Raw genomic sequence first — 24998 nt, 5'->3', positions numbered from 1 at the left:
GCCATAAAACAGGTGACACACTTAAATCAACAAATAATAAGAAATTACTATTCTTATTGTATTGCAACTTCTGATATTATATCCTCTGTACAACTTATTTTAGAAATAAGTTCTCTCCATACTCCTCTCTATTTGCAGCAACTAGAGATCTTAATTCTTCATGAAACTCATAAAACTTCTATCCCGTCATAAAAGGAATTTTCTCTTCTACGCATTCACTTATTCATTCCATAATTACTGTCTAACCCACTCCAGACACTGTACAGGTCTAGGTACAGGTCTGCCCTTCCTTATGAGGTGTGAAGGGGTAGAGAGCTACAAAAACATCTGTTTCAAAAAGCTGGGAAGCCGGGCCAGCATGGCTTAGTGGTTGAGCATCGACTTATGAATCACAGTTCAATTCCAGGTCAGGGCACATGCCTGGGTTGTGGACTGGACCCTCAGTAGGAGATGTGTAGGAGGTAGCGATCAATGATTCTTTCTCATCATTGATGTTTCTATCCCCCTCTTCCTCTCCTTCTCCCTCACCCTTCCTCTCTGAAATCAATAAAAATATATATATGTAACACACACACACACACACACACACACACACACACACACACACACACACAAAACAAAAAACACACACCAAAAAGAAAAACCCCACCAGGAAGCCATAATGATCCTTTTGGAGCACTGGGGAAACTGAGACAAAGAAACTATTTCCCAGGGTTGAGGGCAGAGATGCAATTTAAGCCCTGATTGAGTTAATTCTCCATCCTCCACTCCATTCTCCCTGTGAGTTCACGCACTTGCAGCTATTATTTTACACAAATCATGGGAAAATGACGTTTGGGTAATAAATAGTGCAGTCCTTTGCCATAGTCCTTTAGTGTTCTTGGCACCTCACGTCAGCGTGGGCGGAGTGGAGGATCTGTAGTTGGATATATTAGCCTGCCAAGCTCTTTCCTGTTGGCCTCACAAGTCCTCAACTTTTCATGTTCCAGAAATATAATACTATTAGTTTATGCTAAATTAATAAACTACCACTCTAACCCAGAGCTAGAGCAGACTTGTAGGCTAGAATCTATATGCTAATTTTAGGGGAAGCTATGCCTGGGACCCAGAGCAAGGATGTTTGGAGCCCTCTAGCCAGGAGTGTGGGTGGACTGGAAGCTTTCCCTGGGTGCTTCTTACTTGTCCTGGTTAGCCTAGTTCAGTGGTCAGCAAACTCATTAGTCAACAGAGCCAAATATCAACAGTACAACAATTGAAATTTCTTTTGAGAGCAGAAAACCAACTTCTGCGCATGGGCCACGAAATTTAATTGCACTGTATGTGGGCACCCACACGTGGTATTTTGTGGAAGAGCGACAATCAAAGGGCCAAAGAGCCGCATGTGGTTCTCGGGCAGCAGTTTGCCGACCACTGGCCTAGTTTATTTTCCTTTACTTATGTAGGTTTTATTTAATTTTTTTAGTCTAAAGAGCCAGGATTGTCACATAAAATAAGGCAGCCTTTTACTTCGATTGTGCTGAATATATTGTACATTGGGTAATTTTCTAGCATTTGTATTACAGGTAAAACCCCAAAGCTGTCCCTTCCCTTCCTCCCAAGCTACTAGAATATGTAATATTGCGCAGGATATATAAACTCAAAAGCAGACACCTCTTCCTGGGAATGTCAGGGAAGAGCCATGCATGACCTGATTTGTTCTGGCTCACGGATTCATCTTACTGGACCTCAGATCAGGATCCAGAGAAGAGAGAACAAGACAAGGGGTAGGGCCCAGCTGCTGTTGGTTTAGCATTGACCATGAACCAAGAGGTCACTGGTTTGATTCCAGATTGGGTTTGATCCTCAGCGGGAGGCATGCAGGAGGTAGCCGATTGATGTTTCTCTCTCATGGGGGTTTCTATCTCTCTATCCCTCTCCCTTCCTCTCTCTCTTTAAAATCAATAAAAATGTGTTTTTAAAAAAGACGAGGACTAGGAAAAATCATTTTAGTTTTAGGTCTGGCCTTAGGGGACAGGTGAATTCCAACCTCTGGCTGAATTTGAAGGAACTAGGGCTGAGGTTGGAAGTGAACTAGACCTGATCCAGAGGTTGTGGGGCCAGAAGCCATATTGGAAAGAAAGCATCCTTGAGGGAAGATGAGGGGCTCAACAGTAAGACTGAGGGGCTTCCCACCAAACTCCCTGCTTCTCCCTCCTCCCAACCTTACAGCAAGCCCAGAGCCCTCACTGGCAGCTGTATCCCTGACAGAGATCCGGACATGCACTGGTTCTTCCCAAACCTGGCACCATGTCTGCCTGGCAGCCACCCTGCGCTGGCCCCATACTTCAGCATCTGTAACTAGGTTCCTATTCGTTGCCCATATGTCAATGACATTAGGGATGGGTGCTACCTGCCCTTCTGAAATAAGTGACCTACATCCCTCATCAGGAATCAAGCTGAAGTAGAATATGCAAAGGCTCCCCTCATCTCAGACTGGCAACATGTGTCTAGTCCTTCAGCCCATCCACGCTAGAGACTTCTGCTGCTATTATCCCAGTGATATTGGGGAAGGATGTGGGTTACTTGGCTGAAAACCACAAAGACAGCTGCAGATGGAGCATGCTTTTATAGCTAGGGAGGAAGAAATAGCATATGCTGTTGTCATTGTAATCAGAGGTTGACTTGAGCTGCCAGAGTATAAGAAATGTACATTCTCAAAGTTCAGCCATTTCTATGCTTTTCTATTTTCTTTGTTGCTGTTGTGTTTCAATTTCTTAGCAAAGCTTTCCTCAATATCCCAACTGTGTCTCTGGAAATTCAAGTGGACAGGAAAGTTGTTCAGCCCCTGGCCACTGAAACTGGAGAGGACACTGGCTGTGGACAATGTGGCTGGAAAATGGGGACCAGTGGATAAACTGGACCAGAGAAGTAATAAGGACACTCAATAGAGGATATGGATGATGCCAGAGATCTCAAAACCTTGCCCATTTAGGTGTCTTCCTTATCTATGAAGCTGGTTTTATTTGCAAAGCTATGTTTACTACCCCCAACTCCACCAGTCTGAAATTGTCTGCTCACCAGCATTCTCCTCCCTGGCTGTGTCCAGATGGCCCTGATGTCCTGCTCGCCCTACTCACCAGGACATTCTCCTGCCACCTGCCTCCTCTCATGCCTATTCAAACAGTCTCTCGTCCTTCTTGCTAAATGCTTCCTCAGCTCCCCTTCTATCTTTTAAGGAAGATTAATCTAATTTTGGGCTGTCCTCAGAATAGCCTGATCCATTTCCCACTTATGATTCTGTCATTCTCAAGGGTCTCTGCCAGGACATTGTCATAACTAGTTTCACTTAACAGTTTCACAAATTGTCTGGATGAAAGACCGCGCAGTGACACCTACCTCAGGGATTCCAGGAGGAGGCAAGTTGATGAGGTTTGACTTTCTAAGTTGTGTTCTCACCTTGCTGATGGAGTGAGCAAGTGTGTCCTAAAGCAGTCAGGCCTAGGTTCAAACCTCAACCAGCCACTATGACATACTAGAGTTCCAGTGCATGAAAATTCATGTACTGGAGTGGGAGTTCCTCAGCCCAGCCTGCCGCTTCTCACAGTCCAGGGACGGGAGGCGACCCAGCGATCAGGGGAAGGTGATGCCCCCTCACACTTCTGCTGCTGCCACTGCTGGCAGTGCAAACCTTCACCGGCCCTGGTTACCCAAGCCTCCGGCGGCCCTGGGCAGCTGGGCAGCCACCATCAGAGGACTGGGGGACTCCGAAGGCAGGCCTGCCATTCCAGCAGACTAAGGGGACTGGGCGCCACCATTTTGTGGCTGCAGATGGGGCAGTAAATTAACATATTCCCCTATTATTGGTTGTGTTGTGGGTGTGATGGCATGAGGATCAATTAGCATGTTCCCTCTTTATTAGATAGGCAGGCCCCTTACCAAGCTGAGATATAATATTTTTCATGCATAAGTGGGAAATCAGATCTCTACCTTGTCGATAATGTGAGGATTAGAAATAATACATGTTAAGCATCCAGCAAAGCCTGCAGAACACAGCAGGCATATGTTCTCATATGATGAATATGATAGGGGTGATAGAATATGAGAGTAAATGATAGAGGTATTGAGCTGTGTATTGTTGAAAATAAATAATGTAGAGATAAATAACAGGTGGTGTTCACTTTAGCCCTTTTGCCAGTAGAATGTTATTTAAATATTTTTATTTCTGTGAATCTTTTCATTATTTTATTTTATTTTATTTTATTTTATTTTATTTTATTTTATTTTTGGTTAATCCTCACCTGAGGATATTTTACATTGATTTTCCAGGGAGGGTGGAAGAGAGAGGGAAAGACAGAGAGAAACATTGATGTGAGAAAAACACATTGATTGGTTGCCTCCTGCATGCATCCTGACCAGGGCCTGGGCTGGGGAAGAGCCTGCAAAGTACCCTTGACTGGAATTGAACCCAGAACCCTTTGGTCCACAGGCCAATGCTCAATCCACTGAGCAAAATCGATTAGGGTGCTTCTCATAATTTTATATCTTATGTTCCTAATAAGATTGTGCATTCTTTGAAGAATAATAACAGGCATGGAGTGCCTACACTGTGGTAGATACTAAACACTTTACATGCATTATTTATTTAAATTTATGTCTCAGAATAGCCTCATTGGGTAAGAACTATGATTATCCCCGTTTTGAAGATTAGGTAAAGGGGGCAGATTCCTCTGTCTGTATAGTTTGTCCTTCCTATCTGTTTTCTCTTGAAGGTTCCTAATACTTGTCATTATATCCTCAGGCATCAACTTTTCTGGGGAGTATTCTTTGAACTAGCCAAACTAGTTATACTTTCTTCTTAGCAGAGCTACTGGAACCCTATGCACACGTGGTATACCTCTGCCTCCAGATTCTCCCAGTTCCCTCAGCCCCCCAGACATCCAGCGCTGGTCCGAGGCACAGGTAAGCTTCAGATGGCAGCTGCCCAGTAGGTGTGTGTCATCTTGCCTAATTCATGACCTTCAGGACAGACACTGGAGTTTACTTCTCTTTTGATTTCTAACATCAGCACAATGTCTGACATAGCCTTTTGAATGAATGTATGGATGACCTAGGGGGTCTAGCAATGGAAGTGAAAGAAAAGGATGGGTTTGTAAGGAACTCAGAAGGAAGAATGGATAAATCTGCAGACAAGAAGAGAGTAAGGAGGAGTCAAACTCAAATATTTTAGGTTGTGCTAAGAAGGACAAAGGTACAAATGCAGGAAGGCAGACGGGAGAGATGACGAGGCTCATTTGCAGACAGGTGGATTTTGAGGTTAAGAGAGGCATTCAAGTGAAGTATTCTGGCCCAGACAGATGAAATCAAAACCCAATGTACTGCTGTGGTCAACAAAAATGTCAACAAAATATTGCTGTGCATCATCAAGAAGGATGTTGGGAACAGAGCAGAAAATATACTACCAATTTCTGCACCTGGAAATCTATATATATATATTTTTTGGTTGTCAAAATGGATAAATACTTAATAAAGCTAGGAAAAATGCAAGAAAGCTACTAATATTCTCAAGCATACAGAGAAAATAGTTTTACTTTCTAGTTTGAAAATAAGCAAAAGAAAAATGTAATGATTAATAAGCTAAGCAAATTTTTGATTACCTGATTTCAAAATAGGAAGGGCAGAGAACATACATACAACCTGTAAATAGTTAAATTCAATATGAATTAATATAATAAAAACATACATATATGTACTCTCACAGAGAACTCACATTATGCCATGACTCTTTGGAGTACCTTCACATCCATCATACAATTAAGTACTCATAATCTCCCTATGGCACCAGCATTATTGTCTAAATATTACCCATGGGTAGACTGAATCCTAGTGAAATTAAGTTGCATTAATCATCTAATTAATAGCAGGCAGAATTTTTAAAACAAAATAAGTACTAATACATTTAGCAATAAAAAATTAAAATTTGTTAGCACCAAGAGATAGATTAGAACCAACATTTCAAACATATATATAACACATTATATATAATACAATATAACTTAATCTATTTTATGCTGCTGTTTCTCAAGCTGGAAAAATATATCGATCTCACAGTTTCAACAAAGTATTTTTAAGTTATGCTAGCACTTAAATGTGTACAAGTGTGAAATCATGTATGAACTCATATTTATAGCAAAGAAAATAAGACAAATCAATGAAATTCTAATTAACAACATTTTTTCATAATAGATGAGTTGTTTTGGTTTATGCAAAATACAAATTAATTTGCCTATTTTGTGCTTCAGTAGCCCAACTATTTCTTTTGATTGTGAGCATAGTACATGATCAGTTGAGTCTTCATGATTATATTTTCTTTCCCCCAACAAATTCATTTTACCAGGATTCATTTAGATGAGCCAAACTATACATATATAATAAAAGCCTGAAGGACCAGTTGACCAGGCGTTATGACGCCCATTGACCATCAGGGGGCAGACGCTCAATGTAGGCGCTGCCTCCTAGTGGGTAGTTTTCTCCCACAGTGGGTGCGCTGCTCAACTGACTGACGGGTGCCAGAAACTGGGCTTATAGCTGACAAGTACAGCTGAGGCAGTGGAATCCTCTCCTGCCTCTGCAGCAGCACTATCGGGTGGTGGCAGCAGGCACAGGAGCATGGTGCCCAGCTCAGGCATGGGCTCCTCCAAGCTGCCTGCCCCTTTGCACACTACTACATCCCTCAAGGGTTCTGGATTGAAAGAGGGCACAGGCCAGCCTGAGGGACCCCACTTGTGCACGAATTTGTGCACCAGGTCTCTAGTCATTTAATAATTACCATGGAAACATTGTATCTCTAGGATGCTATCTGCAGAGTACTGGTCATAACCACAATCAAGTGTATAGATCGGGCAGGGCTCTGGCAATGCTCATTCAGATAATTCTCAATATGGTGAATGTTTTCAGATTAAGATGGAAAATATGTACAGCATCATGTAATAGAACGCTTGGATCTTAAATATAGAGCACGACCTCTCTTATTTTATCTATCTATCTATCTATCTATCTATCTATCTATCTATCTATCTATCATCTATCTTCCACTGCCTTACCTGTGCTTGCCAGCCATAAGCCCATATTAAAAAAGGATTTAGAAACTTTCTTAGGAATGGATCTATAATTCCAAGAAAGATACATAATTTCTAAGGCATGAGGCATTGAATACCACTGTGGACCTGGACCTAACCTGCCTGATTTGACCTCTCTAGCTGTCTGACTTTGGGCCCTCAATTAATTTCCTATGTTACAGTTACCTCATCTTTAAAATAGGGATAAAAATAGTTCTTACCTCCCAGAATTGTTGTGAGGATTAAATAAGTTAATATTTATAAAGCATTTAGAATGGTGCTTAATACATAAAGACATGCCTAGATAATATGACTATCTATCCTCTAAAATATAAGAATCTATATTTTTTTTACTTTTTAGTAATAAAGAATACAGAATAATTGATGCAAATTTATTTCTTAATATAACTCTCATAAAATATGGAATGACAGAGAGATCCATGTTCATTTTATTGCCATATAAGTCAATTAATTGCAGATATTTTATAAAGCAACCAGTCTAATAACCATAAACCCTGAAGTTTTAGGAAAATCAGGGGCTGACAATGTAGATGTGTCCAGAAGGACAATCCCAGCATTCAGCTTAAAATGATCGTGTCCACAGGTTGCTAACCACCATCAAAAGGAATTTTTGGAAGAATAATGATAGAAACTATTAGAATTTGTTATAACCCTGTGACACCAAAATTTATAGTTGAGGACTCAGTTCATGGAGATAAGACCAGACAACTAGAAAATAGTGGATTTGGACTTGAAACAACCACAAGTCTGGCTCCAAGCCCCTTGCTCATTCATTACTATGCTGTCTCGAGACCAAGGATGGCAGAGAAAGACTGTGGGAGTGGTTCGGGGGAACCACTCTAGTCTCCTGTTGCCAAGGCCAGCTCTCGTTGCTGGGGTAGCTTTAGAGAGAACAAGGGGAAATGAGAGCTCTCAGCAAATCCTCCCGTGGCTCAGCACCATGCTGGATTTCTCGTGATGCTTAAGTTCACTCAGTTATTACTTACTGGCTGACTATTTAGTTCGCAGTTTCACATCTGAGTAGGGATGCATAGAGACTTTGCAACAAGGACAGTTTGCCATAAGTTTGTCATAGTGGTAAAGACAACTATTGTGTTGGGGGATGAACCATCGTGTTGGGGGTTGAGCTACCTCTGTCCTGTCTTGAGATGGTCTTTTGCACTTCTTGTGAGAAAGGGCCTCTCTCTGGAATATTTCCAGTGAGGAAATTCAGGCCCCGGGATACTTGTATTTGGAGAAGGCAACAAACGGGCAACTGAGTGAAGTCCTCAAAGCTGCATTTTCACTTGGGGTGGTGGTGAAGTATCCCAGATCCAATGGCATAAATTCTCCGTTTCGCAGCCCCGAGCTTGAGCAGGTAGAGTCTGAGGGTGTCATGTTTGTCTAGCACGTTGTGGTTTGAGTTCCCATGGGACCTCTCCAGCACTTGGCCAGGCTGAGTCTTCTATTCATTGCTTCTCCTCTAACCTTTTCCCCACTTTAGGAAGGGCCATGGAAGATCCTGCAGGAAGGTTGCAGGCACCCCAAGTCTTTCTGTTTCTGTCTGAATCTCCAGGCCTGAGAGGAGCACATATTTGAAGCAGGAGTGGTGTGCATACATTCAGCTCCTGGGACTTTCCAACGAAGATAGACGAAGTGGTTGGAATCTAGCCAATCGAAGTCAACTCCAGTCGCTGGGCTTGGTAAAGCCACCTTACACAGAGGGTAGGAGTGAGCAGCTCTGCACCCTGACTTAGCAAAGGACACGAGGAAATAAACACATGGATTCAGGTTAGAGTTGGAGAGAAGTTTCCTGGCAGAAACGCTTCTTCAAGAGAGGCTCGATGGACCCAGGTCGAAAGAAGGAGATGTGCCAATAAGAATTGATTGCTGGGCAAGGAAGTGGAATCACCTTTTCTGAAGGACTGTAAAGATAGAAATAATTTTCCACCTGTCTAGGATGGGTTAAATGGGTCCTTCTGAAGGGAAGAAAATGGATCAGAGTTACTGTCAAGGTCCTTCCTAGCCCTAGTGACTCTGCAGTTTCTCCACCATTTGAAATAAGGAAAGTTCAACTCTGAATGCATTTTGGAAAACTGAAAAGTCCAGATGGGCTTTGCCTGGTCTTATAGGTGATCTGTTTGCATATGAGGTGGGAAGTAATTCATATTATAGAAAACACTCTGATTTTGGTCTCCTATCAACAGCAGCTTCTAAGTACAATGAGTACAGCAAAATGCCTTAGGTCATCCAAAAAGGCATTAAAGATAAATGTAGCATGATCAGGGTGGCTCAGTCGGTTTCTCCTTTCCTTTTACTCTCTCTAAAAATCAATGGAAAAACTATCCTGGGGGGAGGATTAAAAAGAAAAAGAAAAAAAACAAACAAACCCAAAACAAGAAGATTTAAATGGCTTAAATGAATTGGGGGTCAAGTTACAAAGTTCCACGAAGGAACATGGGATATTGAAACAGCTGATGTCAGCAGTGAGAGCAATCACACTACCCACAATGCATGCTTATACCACTATCTTTCAAGCAGGGAGCTCTGGGCTGGTGGATCTTGGGTCACTGAAATGATGCCTTAAGAGGCCTCGCAGGTGGAGGCTGCCATCATCTCCAAGGAAACTGCATGCAGTTAAAGCAGGTTAAAGACCTTGTCAGTTCAAAGAAATAACTGTTTTCAAGTTATTGGTTTTATGCCAAACAAATGAATGTCACACATCATTTATGTTATTTCACAAGGCCAAAATTAGGGGCAAAAGTTATCTTTTCTTAGCCACGTAAAGTGCTTAAGTACACTTTGGTCGTTCCTGTAAATATTTATGATTCACAAATGGTCTTTCCCCTAAGTGCCTTTTGAATCGTATTTAATCAGCATTTATTTATTTATTCATAGCAAACACTTATTGAATGGCAATATATCGATATTGGGATATAGGTATTAATAAAATGTGGCCTCTGCCCTCCAGGAGTTCAGAGTCAAACGGATAAATCACGGGATGACTGGTGAGGGCTGTGTCCAGAGGGTGCTCTCAGTATCTGGCCCTCATCCCAGCCCTGACCTTTCCTGGGCACCTGAGACATCTTCCAGAGGTTGATGAAAGAAGGAACTAATGAAGGAGACAAAAACAATGATCAACTGGTTTTACAGAATCCGGGAAGAATGGTGTTCCTGACACCACAAAAAGTGAGTAGTCTAATGCTGGGGAGAACTCAAATGGAATGAGGCTCTGATCTTGGCAAAACTAGGACATCATGGGTGACCTGGCAGATGCCGCAGAGTGGCTGTCTATAAGGATGAGAACAGGATGGAGTTGGGAAAGTATCTATCTCACATGTGGGCATCATCTACTTGCCTGCAAGGTTTGTCTGTTGAAATTAGTGCTATTGAGGCACAAAAATAGGTAGATAGGGGAGGACCACAGGAAGGGAAAGTAAAATCCAACTAGGTAGAGTTACTAAGAGACCCCAACTGGGTGGGGAAGGAAGGGCCTGTGTGAGAGACATGAGTTTTACAATGTATGAATGTTAGTAAGGTAGGCAGCTTGTAGGTAACCAATCACAAGACAGTGAGGCTTAAGACCGATCCCAAGAATGTTATTAAGGCAGAATTCTTTGACAAGACCAATCATGGACTAGGGAGACTGTCTCCATCCCCTAAATTAAAAAGTGCTTGCTTCCTCTCACCCTCTCAGACTCCTAGGGCGGGCTGAGTGCACAGAGGATACCTGACATTCTTGTTGCAGGGAAGCACATCCTCCGCAGGCACATGGACTGTTAGACTGTAATTAGCTTGGATGCTAAACTACCCTGGGCACTGGTAAATGGTGCTTCCCATCACCCACGTGGCTTATGGCCTTGTGGGATCTACACATAGACTAATAGAGTTTAATTTGCATGAGTGCTCTCCATAAACTTTACTCCCATTAATTGTTTTTGTCTTCACTCTTTATTTTTGAGAGATAAGAATTTGGACTCAAACACCCACTACAACTCCACTATTCAGCATCTTAGCACTGACAAAACTATGTTGCGTTTGTTGTACTGTATACTCGTCACAAACCCATGGAGTAGACAGGATAGGTATTTTATCCACACTTTCCATGGAAGGGAATCATCATTTTATTTTTTATTTTATTTATTATTATTATTTTAAAAAATATATTTTATTGATTAGGAACACTGGTAGTTTCTTTTAGTGGGCTTTGGGTCACTGAAATGATGACTTAAAAGCAAACATATCTGAGTGGTATGTTTGCTTTTTCTTTAAAATATATATATATTTTATTGATTTTTTACAGAGAGGAAGAGAGAGGGATAGAGAGTTAGAAACATCAATGAGAGAGAATCATCGATCAGCTGTCTCTTGCACACCCCCTACTGGGGATGTGCCCACAACCAAGGTACATTCCCCTGACTAGAATCAAACCTGGAACTTTTCAGTCCGTATGCCTGTGCTCTCTCCACTGAGCTAAACTGGTTTTGGCCATTTGGGGAGATTTAAAAAAAACACCGATCCTGAGCCCAACCCCAGAGATCCTGATGGTATTTTGAAAGAATTCTTCCCGCAAGTTGTGCAGCCAGGATTGAGACCCATAGCTAAAGGTGTCAGCCTAGTACATTTTCAGGGACTGTTGTGAGGATAATTTATGTAAAGTTCCTGGCACTTAGTAGGCACACAATAAATCTTGGTTTCCTCTCCATCTTTGTTACTACCTTCCTTCTACATAATTTACAATAAATATATGACAATGGCTCTCCCCTCCCTGCCCAGCCGCCTGCCACATATTCTGCAAGCCTTGCAAAAAATGTGTCCTTGCTTTCAAAACTGTGACCTATGAGATCACTGCAAAAGAAAACCATTTTTTAACTATCATTTTCTTTATTTTGCCAAAATTGCACTTTTGAGTCTATTGTTGGCAGGGACCGCAGCATCATTTTTAAGCATTATCATCGCATAGTCGACGCTGGCATTGTGGAAACCTGACATCAAACACTCTATCCTGCTTTGATATTGATTTGATATCAGAAGACCATTTTCTCTTCATCTTAACCAGATGCTAAAAGGAACTTGAGGTAGATAAGAAGGACATTTCCTGAGGAAGATATTGCTCATTTAACTTATAATAAAAGTCAACTTTTTCCTTTCACTTGAAACATCTTGTTGCATTTTTATAGTTAGAAAGGAACATATAACTATGTGTTAAGAGGCAGAAGGATTCTAAGTAATAAAGATAAGTCTAAAGGACACATTTACCTATTTAATTTATTTGTATCCTTCATTTCTCCAGTTTTACTGAGATATAGTTGATAAATGACGTTGTGTAAGTAGAAGGTGTACAATGTGATGATTTGATATGTAGGTGTATAGTGAAGTAATGACCCCCCAAGGCTTATAATTAACACATCCATCACCGTACACAGTCACTATTTTTTGTGTATATGTATTAGGGCAAGAACATTTGCCATCTTTGCGTTTTTATTATGGTTGCTTTAAAAATCTTACCAGACAATTTTACTATCTGATTTGCTGTAGTGTTTATGCAAATTGTGCTTTTCCTGCTTCTTGTTATGACAGGTGATTTCTCTTTGTATTCTGTACATCTTAGATATTATATTAGATTTTTGCTTTATTCAAGTATCTTATTTTATACCTTTTATTATTGATTTCAGAGAGAAACGAAGTGGGGGGGGGAGAGAGAGAGAGAAACATCAATGATGAGAGTGAATCATCGATTGGCTGCCTCCTGCACGCCCACACTAAGATCGAGCCTGCAACCTGGGTATGTGCCCTGACTGGGAATCGAACCATGTCCTCCTAGTTCATAGGTTGACGCTCAACCACTGAGCCATGCTGGCAGGCAAGCCTCCTATCCTATCAGGAAGTCATTTTTGGTTATGCTTAGTGTATAAGGCGTGGTTCACACTTACCTTTGAGAGCTGTAATTACAATGACAGTTTATTGTTCAGGGCCCCTTCAATGCTATGCTGGCCAACTTCATATTTCGCCAAGGTTCCAAATTTTACTAAGCATGTACAGCATTTACTTTCTACTTAGAAAAGTGAACCCTCGATATGGACATATATTTTATACCCCAGGTGAACACCAAAATAATGACTAGGATTCCTGGTTGGGAGGAGAAGGAGCAGGTGAGCAGTTCTGGGATCAGAGGAGAAGCAGCAGTCAGACTTAATCCCAGGTAGCAGTCGTTTGCTGGCACGAGGTCTCTTGGTGCCTATGAGTTAAGATGTGTCCGTCTCAAAGATACTCTCCAGCATCTCAAAGTGTTAGCCCAGTGGCCAAATGTGGATCCAAATTTAGGACTTCAGACTCTGAAGCTGGAATGCTCTCTTTCAGAAAGTAAGATATAAAACAATATGGTCTGAATTCATTAACCAATTAGTTAACTTTACTCATTGAAAACATGGTTGCAGAAGTTTTCCCTCCTATATGTGATCTTATTTATGACTCATCTATTTCAAGTGGATGGTGATACTTTAGAGACAGGTAGATAAACCTCTGTGCTTAAGGAATCAACGAATCTCTACAGACCAGGCCTCTGATCATTGGTTACTACTATTGAAATAATTTTACATGTTCAGGTCTTTTGCTACTTTTCAAATGATCTTTGATTAATTTTTAGGACATGAAATAATTCAATATTCATATGTGTGGAATGCTGAATTAGGTTTCATTTTTAAATAGATTCAGTGTGATAAAATTAATCTCTTTGTTGGTCTTTCTAATGTAATGTTGAAAAAATTCAAATATTGACATCTACAAATAGACCTTCCGTAACCTCTGTTATAAATATGACTTTCTTCCTCCCTTCTTTCCTCCCTCCCTTCCTTCCTCCCTCCCTCCCTTCCTTCCTCCCTTCCTCCCTTCCTCCCTCCCTCCCTCCCTCTCTTCTTTCTTTTTTTCTTTCTTTTTTTTTTAAATATATATTTTATTGATTTTGTACAGAGAGAAAGGGAGAGAGATAGAGAGTTAGAAACATCGATGAGAGAGAGTCATTGATCAGCTGCCTCTTGCACAGCCCCTACTGGAGATATGCCCACAACCAAGGTACATGCCCTTGACCGGAATCGAACCCGGGTCCCTTCAGTCCCCAAGCTGACACTCTATCCATTGAGCCAAAAACGGTTTCGGGTTTCTTCCGTTCGGTTTAGTGATTTGCGGCTTTGCTGTGCTGTCCGTGCGTGCTTTCTTTCTGTCGGTTGCTTCTGTCGGTCTTTCTCTTTCTTTCTTTCTTTCTTTCTTTCTTTTCTTTCTTTCTTCCTTCCTTCTTCCTTTCCCTTCCTTCCTTCCTTCCTCCTTCCTTTCTCCTTCCCTTCCTTCCTTCCTCCTTTCTTCTTTCTTTCTTTTCTTTCTTTCTTTCTTTCTTTCTTTCTTTCTTTCTTTCTTTCTTTCTTTCTTTCTATGATTTTCAAATACTTCACAGGTACTTAAAAAACAACAACTTGTAAGGTAAAAAATGTTCATTTTATCTAATGATGAGAAAACTGAAATTTGAACTAATAACATCTAGTAGCAAGATTTGAACCGAAGGCTTTCTGAAGAACTTGGCAATATGCTTGGCTACCTCTCACTTTTTCTTACTGATGGCAGAGTAGAACAGTCTTGCAAGCATTCTGAAAAGGAGATGGACTATTCCAACAATAGCAAAGATTTAGGACTAGTATAGGAGAGACTTATTTGAAGAATTATGAAAATTGTGTTATTAACATAATGCTTATTAGATTTATTCTCTAAGCCAATTGATCTGATTAAGCTGCAATTCCAGCGTCTCAAGGCAGCAATTCAGATCCTTTGGCCAGCAGAGGGCAGCACTAGGCTGGCTTATGGAGGATGGTCCCAAGCAGGACCAACATCATCATCCTGACCTGACTCTACTAAACATCTGGTGAAGCTCATCTCAGGCCCCTGAGGGGCATTGGTGGTCTGGCTCTATAAGTCATGAAGGGTGTAGTGGGCACAAGAATAGAAGAACCTGCCTTTCTTCTTCTCCAGGCTTTCTCTCTGGTCCTCTGCATGTTTACAGAATGGAGAAAAAGTTGGGACAATTCTGAGCCAAATACACAGTTTCTCAAGTAGCTCATTCCATGTAGTGATCCTGTCAGCAATGGATAGTGCAGTTTTTTTTCTGCATCAAACACATTAATTGCTGTCTTCAAAAGTATTTCTGATTGTATGTCTTGCAGCAAAAATTATAACTGCTTCCCTGGAAGCTAGATGAAATTTCAAAAAAAAATCTTAAATTTTTATGCAACATGCCAGTAACTTTTGGGAAGAAAACAGTGCTCACCAAGGAGAAAAAAATGCTGTGCTGTTAAAAAAAACAAAACAAAAAAAACCCACCACATAAAGAAATAGCAACTTTGTGACATGGTAGAAGTCAATTGGTAAAGATTTTTTAATATACAATTTTATATTGAGTTTTTATCTCTTCATTTTAATATTATTAAAATAAGAAGTACCAATATATTTACATACCATTATTATTTAAATAGAGATTTTTAAAATTAAATTTCAATTGGTAACATTTTCGATAAAGACATAGAGTGATTGCTCCAAATTCATGCCTTTACAAGTGGAATTTTGGAAACAAAGCTTAAGCAGTGACTTTTTTTGCATGGAAATCTCTTAGAGGATCCTAGGGAGACATGTTAATCTGAATAGAAAAGTTAGTTTAACAATTAAAATAAGAAGGTTGGAGGGTAAATTTGGAACAGAGTAAGCAAACAAAATTATCATCAAGCAAGCAAAACCAATTTCTTTCCTTTCTTCCCGCCTCTTTGGTCTTCTTTCCTTACTCCTTTCCTACCTGCTTTGCTTTCCTGAACATATTACTTAAAAACAAACAAACATATATATATATATATATATATATATATATATATATATATATATATAATTGATTTTTTACAGAGAGGAAGAGAGAGGGATAGAGAGTTAGAAACATCGATGAGAGAGAATCATTGATCAGATGCTTCCTGCACACCCCCTCCTGGGGATGTGCCCACAACCAAGGTACATGCCCTTGACCGGAATCAAACCCGGGACCCTCCAGTCCGCAGGCCGACGCTCTATCCACTGAGCCAAACCGGTTTCGACTGAACATATTACTTTTTTATTTTATTTTTATTTTTATTGATTTTTTTACAGAGAGGAAGAGAGAGGGATAGAGAGTTAGAAACATTGATGAGAGAGAATCATTGATCAGATGCCTCCTGCACACCCCCTCCTGGGGATGTGCCCACAACCAAGGTACATGCCCTTGACCAGAATCGAACCCGGGACCCTTCAGTTCGCAGGCCGATGCTCTATCCACTGTGTAAAACCGGTTCCGGCTGAACATATTACTTTTGACCCCACTAGAACCACCTTGTGCACCATTGCTGTTTTACCTCAATCGTGCTAGCTCTTCTATCCCCTCCACCCCTTCTGTTAAGAGGCAGAAGGACTTTTGACTGGACTCTATAAACCAAAGATGAAAAAGTTGAGCACCATACATTTGTGAATGTTACTAACATTTTGGATTGTTATGTTGAACTCTTAGTAGCTTCTGAGCTTAGAACAAAATAAAGATAATTCCTAATTAAATAAAATGATCAGGAAAGAACAAAGACTAGCCCCAGTCTGAGGTGAGGTAAATTCTGAAACAACCTGCACCTAAACACAAGGACAGCCTTGGAAACTGCAAAGATGTAGCACGGCTGTTACCTTGGAGTGAAAATCTGTGACTGCTGATGGAGGAGCCCGACGTGTAACAAAATTTTTAAAAAATATATTTCATTGACTTTTTACAGAGAGGAAGGGGGAGAGATAGAGAGCTAGAAACATCGATGAGAGAGAAACATCGACCAGCTGCCTCCTGCACATCCCCTACTAGGGATGTGCCTGAAGCCAAGGTATGTGCCCTTGACCGGAATCAAACCAGGGGCCCTTTAGTCTGCAGGCTGATGCTCTATCCACTGAGCCAAACCGGTTTTGGCTGTAACAAAATTAATAAAATACTAGCTTTGCTTTTCTGACCGGAGGCAGGCTGGGAGAAAGTAAATGATTCGCCTTTGTAAGTAGCAGGGCCACCCTATCTTTGGTTTCAGTGTTCTGCCTGTCCTTTAAATCTGTTGCTTTGAAACTGCAAATTGAGTTTGCACACACTAGACTTTAGAATGCAGACCTTCCCTTGGGGATATCTACACGGTAATTTTATTTTATTTACGTTGTATATTGGCTGTTAATTTAGTAAGGGGTTGTCTAAGGGTGTAATTAGTGTAAGTTAAAGACTGAATGTGTGAAACACAGGACAGAGGAGTTTGGTTTTGATTCTGTGCTTCATTTGCTATAGACTTGCCTTTTTATTCCAGCTGTATCTTTAAAAATACATTAGACTGATTTTATGGAGAATGAACCAACAGTAGTGGTCATGCATGATAGGGCCCTAGTCCGTTCAGTTGTTCTGTGAGGCACAGCAAATAGAAAAATGTGACAAAGGACAAATGTTGTTCTCTACTCTGCAGAGGTGCACTGGATTCTGCGCTGCCAAGGTAATTTATAATAGATAATTATAGAAACACAGGAGCCGTCCAGTCACTCATGTGCTTCAAATCAATCACTGAGCACAAAGCTCCATGTGCGGCGGGGAAGGGGGCGTGAAGAGCCTCATTCAATGCCTGTGAGGACTCAGCTCACCGCGAGGACTCCTGGAAGTTTGCAGCTGAAGGTTTTGTGGGCAAAAGAGGCTCCCTATCTCCTTCACATTATTAACTTGGTGAAGCATTTGCTCAAGCAAAAGGGCAATAAGCACTCTAATCATCCGTGAAACTAATTAACTTCTTTCCACCCCACCAAATGTCTTATCAGATTTTTCCTTTGTAGCTTTATTCCAAATTCCTCAGGACTCAAGGGCTCGAGAGTGGTTATCAAAAAACGTATTAAGCAATCAAAAGTGTCTTTGAAGGAGAGGTGCCTTTGCAACCTCTGAAAAGCTCCAGTTTCAGACGCTTGCACCATGGATTTGAACCCTGGGTCATCCCCCAGCTCTCATCTTGCACGGGCTGTTTATAACGTTAGCTTGTAGTTTCCGCTTCTGTAAAACGGGGTGAACAGAAGTGACCTTGTGAAGTTGTTACGAAGAAGAGGGATGTTAAGTATACTGTGTTTGGCCCAAAGAGCAGCTAGCACGATCGATAGAAACCAGCAACGGTGCACGAGGCGGTTCTAGTGGCCAAACAGAAGTGTGTGGCCCGCGAGGGCATCCCTGCGGATTTGGCCCGGAGAGGCCTGGGAGTCAGGAACTGGACCGAGGTGGTCTGGGTCCCAGAATTTTAGAAGGCTTATTTGGCACATTATTCAATGGAAATCCAACAATGTTACGGGCAAGTCCGGTCCAGTGAGTGCTTTAACAGGTCTATAGGCTCTGAAAGGAGAAGACCCCCTAAGCCCACTGCATTTGCCTGGGGATGATGAGGTGAGGGTGGAGGGGACAGAGGAGCTAATCAGGAGGGTCTGCCCAACTGTAACCTCAGTGTGACTTTTAATGTGTTGTCCTGCCCTTAATCTTGAGGTAGGTTTAATCTTCCACACAAGTTAGAACCTGGCCCTTGCCGACCTCAGAGCCCTACATGCTCAAAGCATGCAACAGCCTTCGCCATCTGCTCTCAGCTCATTTCCTTCTCACCACAGTTCTTTTTAGACAGAGAATTCATCTCTCCCTACGCCAGCCCCAGACAACAACATAATACAAACATTCAACCAGTTTATGAGTGAACTGTGAAGATGAAGTTCACAGTAAGTGAACTATTAAATGAGGGAAATATGAGAAGTGACAAGATAAGAGAAGGATTAAAATATTAGCCATAAAATTCTGTGCCCAAACAAAGATATTTCATTACCATTATGAAAAGCCATTTGTATTCTTTTTTTTAATATAATGTTTTTAAATGAATTAAAATACTTTTAGAATCAAAGAGGCAACGTTGCTCTAGCTGGTTTGGCTCCGTGGATAGAGCATTGGCCTGCGGACTGAAGCGTCCCAGATTTGATTCTGGTCAAGGGCATGTGCCCAGGTTGTGGGCTCAATCCTCAGTAGATAATGTGCAGGAGGCAGCCAATCAACAATTCTCTCTTATCATTGATGTTTCTATCTCCCTCTCCCTCTCCTTCCTCTCTGAAATCAATAAAAATATATATTAAAAATAAATAAAGAGTCAATGTTTCAGTTGGACACCATACTAAAAAGCGTAATATGTTTCAAACATTCTAAGTATATAATTCTAAGTAACAAAAACGATACAGGCAAAAGCAATTATAGAAAAGAGGGGGGTAGTGGCTTTCCTTTGTTAATGTAAAGAGATAGGTAGAAGCAATATTTAACCCCAGTGATATTTAGAGGAAAGCCTTGTCCAAAGTTAATCTTTGAAAATCAATTTCAATTTTAAAAAAGAAGAAACACTACATACTCAAAACAAGATAACAGAAAGGACAGTGGTTCAAAAGACTTTTTGACTTCAAAGTAATTTATTCATCTACTTACGATGTTAAATGACATTTTTTTGAAATATATGACTTTCCAAAGCCTAACTGAAGTTTCTTTCTGTTGATATTATATCAGAACAATAAATCATTATGATCTTGAAAAAGAAAAGTTAATCTTAATGTATATAATATTTGTAATTTGAAAGTTTGTCCACTAGTTTTAGTCAATCAATCGGAACATCTTATATTATAAAAGCGCTAGAGGCCTGGTGCATGAAATTTGTGCATGGGGGTAAGGGAGTTGTCCCTCAGCCCAGCCTGTACCCTCTCCAATCTGGGACTACTAGAGATGTCTGACTGCCTGTTTAGGCCCGATCCCACTGGAGACAGGCCTAAATGGGCAGTCGGATATCCCTCTCACAATCCAGGACTGCTGGCTCCCAACTGCTCACCTGCCTTCCTTCCTGATTGCCTGATCACTCCCTAACCACTCTCATGCCAGCCTGATTGATGTCTAACTGCTCCCCTGCCAGCCCATTTGCCCCCAACTTCCCTCCTCTGCCAGCCTGGTCACCCTTAACTGCCCTTTCTTGCAGAGTTGATCGCCTTCAACTGCCCTCCCTTGCGGGCCTGGTCCTCTCAACTGCCCTCCCTTGCAGGCCTGGTGTCTCCCAACTGCCCTCCCCTACTTGCCTGGTCACCCACACCTGCCCTCCCTTGCAGGCCTGGTCCCTCCAACTGCCCTCCCCTGCTGGCCATCTTGTGGTGACCATCTTGTGTCCACATGGGGGCAGGATCTTTGACCACATGGGGGCAGCTTTTGTGTGTTGGAGTGATGGTCAATCTGCATATTACTCTTTTATTATTAGGTCTAGTAATAATTAATGTCGTATTCTAATACTTTTTAAATCGAATTTATTTAAACAATACAACAAAATTTAATCAACAATATAGTTGCCGTTGTTTTCTACTACTTGTGCCCAACGCTCAGGAAGCATTTTAATCCCTCTGTTGTAAAATTCTTGTGATTTTGATGCAAAAAATTTGGTCAATGCATTTTTGAGGCATTCTTCATTATTAAATTTTTTCCAAGAAGAAAGTTTTGCAAAGAACGAAACAAATGGTAATCGGAAGGGGCAATATCAGGAGAATATGCAGGTTGAGGGAGAACATCCCATTCCAACTGGCGCAGTTTTTCAGCAGTGATTCTTGCAGTCTGTGGTCGTGCGTTATCGTGGTGAAGAATTACGCCCGTCCGATTAATCAGCGCGGGTTCTTTTTCTCTTAAAGCTTGGGCTAACCTTTCCAATTGGGCACTATACACTGCACTTGTAATGGTTTGGTTAGATGGTAAAAGTTCATAATGAAGAATTCCTTTAAAATTCCACCAAACACACAACATCACTTTTTTCGCATGCAAGTCAGGTTTTGGCGTGGGCTGCGGAGCCTCATTTTTGTCCAACCATTGAGGCCGCCTTTTCAAATTAACATACAGCACCCATTCTTCATCTCCGGTAACAATTTGCTCTAAAAACGGCAAACGGTTTTGACGAGAGAGGAGCGAACTGCAAATTGTGACTCTTTGATTATGGTTGTTGTCGGTCAACTCATGAGGAACCCATTTTCCAAACTTTTGGACTTTGCCAAGTGCACGCAATTGATTGGAAATTGTTTTTTGTGAACAATTTAAAGTTGTCGCAAGCTCTTGTTGGGTAATTTGAGGATTTTGCACCAAAAGAGCTTGAAGAGCTTCTTGATCAAAATTGGACACACGGCCTCGACCACTCTTGTCATCTAACAAAAAATTTCCCTCACGAAATTTCTCAAACCAACGCTGGCATTTTCTGGCACTAACTGCATCTTGACCAAGAGCACTACAGATGTTTTTTGCAGCCTCACTTGCTTTTCTTCCTAATTGGAACTCGTAAAGCATGCAGAGCCGAATATGCTCTTCATCCGCCATCTTCTTAGCCCTAGTTTTGCAACAAAAACCAAACCAAACACAAACTTTTTCAAGCAAAACTTGTTAATTGCATTTCACACGTTCTGTAGATACCACGTGTTTGAAGGTTATGTCAATACAAGTCAACGCCAAGCAAGATTTTAAACAAATGTTTAAAAACGACATTAATTATTACTAGACCCGTAGATAGGATAGAGGCCTGGTGCATGGGTGGGGGCCAGCTGGTTTGCTCTGAAGGGTGACCCAGATCAGGGTGGGGGTTTCCTTGGGGCGTGGGGCAGCCTGAGCAAGGGGCCTGTGGTAGTTTGTAGGCTGGCCATGCCCCCCAGTGACCCAAGCAGAAGCTCTGGTATCTGGGATATATTTACTTTTAAAATTTTTTTATTTTTAAGAAATTTCTTTATTGACTAAGGTATCACATATTTGTCCTCAACCCCCAATTCCAATCTCCCCCCTCCCCCACTCATAACTCCATCCCCTTATTTTCCTTGACCACTAGTTAGGCTCATATGTATGTACACAAGACCTTTGGTTGATCTCTCCCTACTTTCTTTTCTTTTTTTCCCCCTAAATATATTTTATTGATTTTTTACAGAGAGGAAGAGAGGAGGATAGTTAGAAACATCAATGAGAGAGAATCATCGATCAGCTGCCTCTTGTACACACCCTATTGGAGATGTGCCCGCAACCAAGGTACATGCCCTTGATCAGAATTGAACCTGAGATCCTTGAGTCCGCAGGCTGACGCTCTTTCCACTGAGCCAAACTGGTTTTGGCCCTCCCTATTTCTACAATTGAAACTTTGTAGCTTGTAGCAGAGCCACGCCTCCTGCTTGCTCTGTGGTGGCAGCTGTTTCTGTTTGGATTTATTTACCTTCTATAATTGAAACTTTGTAGCTTTGAGTGGAGGCTTAGGCCATCAAGGGCAGGCAGAAAGCTGGGCTTCCTCCATTGCCGGGGAAATGCCTCCATCCTGCTCTCTGTGGCTGTAGCCATCTTGGTTGAATTTATTTGCATACTTGCTCTGATTGGCTTGTGGGTGTGGCTTGTGGAGCAGAGTGATGTTTAATTTGCATATTACTCTTTTATTGGGTAAGATAATATGCAAATTGACCAGGTGGCAGAACAACCAGTTGCTATGCCATGCACTGACCACCAGGGGGCAGGTGCTTAATGCAGGAGCTTCCCCCTGGTGCTCAGTGTGCTTCCATAGGGAGAGTGCTGCTCAGCCAAAGCCAGGCTCACAGCTGACAAGCACAGCAGCAGCAGCAGGGAGCAGGCCTAAGCCATCAGTCAGACATCCCCTGAGGTCTCCCACACTGTGAGAGGATGCAGGCCAGGCTGAGGAATGCTCCCTTTCCCACTGCCCCCTGAAATTTGAGTACATAAATCTCATTTTAGTTTTAGTCAATCAATCAGGACATTTTTACAGTAACTGAGTTGGGTACTGATAAACTCCCATGTCTTCTGAAGGCTGAGGCTTGGAACTAGCTTTCCCACTACGTCTTAAAAGGCCCCCTTTAAAGTGCCATCTGACATCACTGAGTTCCAGCAGGATGCCTCATGAGGGGTAGTCCTGTTTGTAAGATTGTGCATTCTCCTCTCACCCTGGAAAGTGAGAAGTAGACATTTTTCCCCCCACTCAGCTCACTTAGTTGTTGAAAGGTGATTTTTTTTCTGTTATAGTTTAGGTCATCTAGAGCACACAAGTCAAACACAAGGCCCGCGGGCCAAATCCGGCCCGCCAGGCCTTGCAATGTGGCCCGCACCGCGCTGTCATCACTGCACTCCACTGCATTCCATCACAATGACGCGCAGTGACATAGGAGGCTTGTGATCTCGCCGGCCGCCTCGCTGGCCGCTGTACTTGCTATCTATTACGCATGCGCATAGATAACAAGTCACGCGAGATTCAGGAGGCGTGACCTATAGTCCGGCATCCGATGTGGTTGTGCGGGTGGCAGAGCAGAGGAGAGAGTGAGTGTGCGGGCATAAAAAATACACAGCAGAAGCTGCCAGTTCCTGGCATAAAGTGCAGGCATAAAAATCGCAACAGAATCTGCTATCTGTACCCAGCCAGGCATTTATTGACTGACTTTTTTTTTCTCCACTCCATCTGCCAAATCAAGCTATCCCTGTGCAGTTTTCAACTTTTTCCTTCTAACGCAGATTTCCAATAAACTATATCTTTTACTGCCAATATTGATCCCAAAATGTCCAAGAAAAGAAAAGTTGACAGTGAAGGCAGACAATTTAATGACAAATGGGAAAATGAATACATGTTTGTACTTAGAGAGGGCAAACCAGTGTGTATATTGTGTTATGAGACAGTGTCGGTGATGAAAGAGTACAATATACATCGTCATTTTGACACCAAACATAATGTTAAGTATGGCAAATATACTTTGGAAGAAAAGCATAAAATTGTTAAAGAACTAAAAGGCAAACTACAATCACAGCAGCAAATGTTTACAAAGGCTACAGGGAAAAATGATGCTGCAGTGAAAGCAAGCTTTATAGTGGCTGAAGAAATTGCCCGTACTTCAAGGTGTTTTTCAGAGGATGCCTTTTTGAAGCAATGCATGCTAAAAGTGTGTGAGCAAGTATGCCCAGACCAGATACAGAGTTTTCAAAATGTCAGTTTGTCAAGAAACACCATTGCAGATAGAGTTCAAGAACTCTCAGGAAATCTATCATCACAGCTGGCCAAACAGGCATGCAGTTATCTCGCTTTTTCACTTGCTATCGATGAAAGCACAGACAACACTGATACAGCGCAGCTGTCCATCTTTATACGTGCTACGAAGACCGACCTCTCTGTCACTGAGGAACTTTTGGATGTAGCTGCCATGCATGGGACGACGACTGGTAGAGATATATTTGAGGCTGTGGAGAAATCTATAAATAATTTTAAATTACCCTGGGAAAAGTTGGTGGGGCTAACTACTGATGGTGCACCTTCAATGTGCGGAGAAAAGAAAGGCTTGGTTGGACTAATGAAGGAAAGAATGCAAAAAAGTCACTGCCACACACCCTTGATTACTTATCATTGCATTATCCACCAAGAGGCTATGTGTGGAAAAGTTCTGGACATAAATGACATAATGACCACAGTCATTAAAACTATTAACTTTATACGGGCACGTGGCCTGAATCATCGCCAGTTCCAGCAGTTTTTACAGGAGGTGGGTGCAGAGCATGGAGACGTGCCATACCACACAGAAGTAAGATGGCTGAGCAAGAGCGCAGTCCTCAAAAGATTTTTTGAGCTCAGAGAACAAATTGCTCTTTTCCTGGAAAGTAAAGGAAAGCCCTTGCCTGAACTGTCGGATCCCGCCTGGCTATGTGATTTTGCTATGATGTGTGACATATGCGAGCATCTCGCCCAACTGAATCTGAAGCTGCAGGGACGCAAACAAGTCATCACGAAGATGTCTGACGTGATCACAGCATTC

Source organism: Pipistrellus kuhlii, unplaced genomic scaffold (genome assembly GCF_014108245.1).
Source record: "Pipistrellus kuhlii isolate mPipKuh1 unplaced genomic scaffold, mPipKuh1.p scaffold_m20_p_3, whole genome shotgun sequence".
In the NCBI taxonomy this organism is placed as follows: domain Eukaryota; kingdom Metazoa; phylum Chordata; class Mammalia; order Chiroptera; family Vespertilionidae; genus Pipistrellus; species Pipistrellus kuhlii.
Note: the sequence above shows the minus strand (reverse complement) of the source record.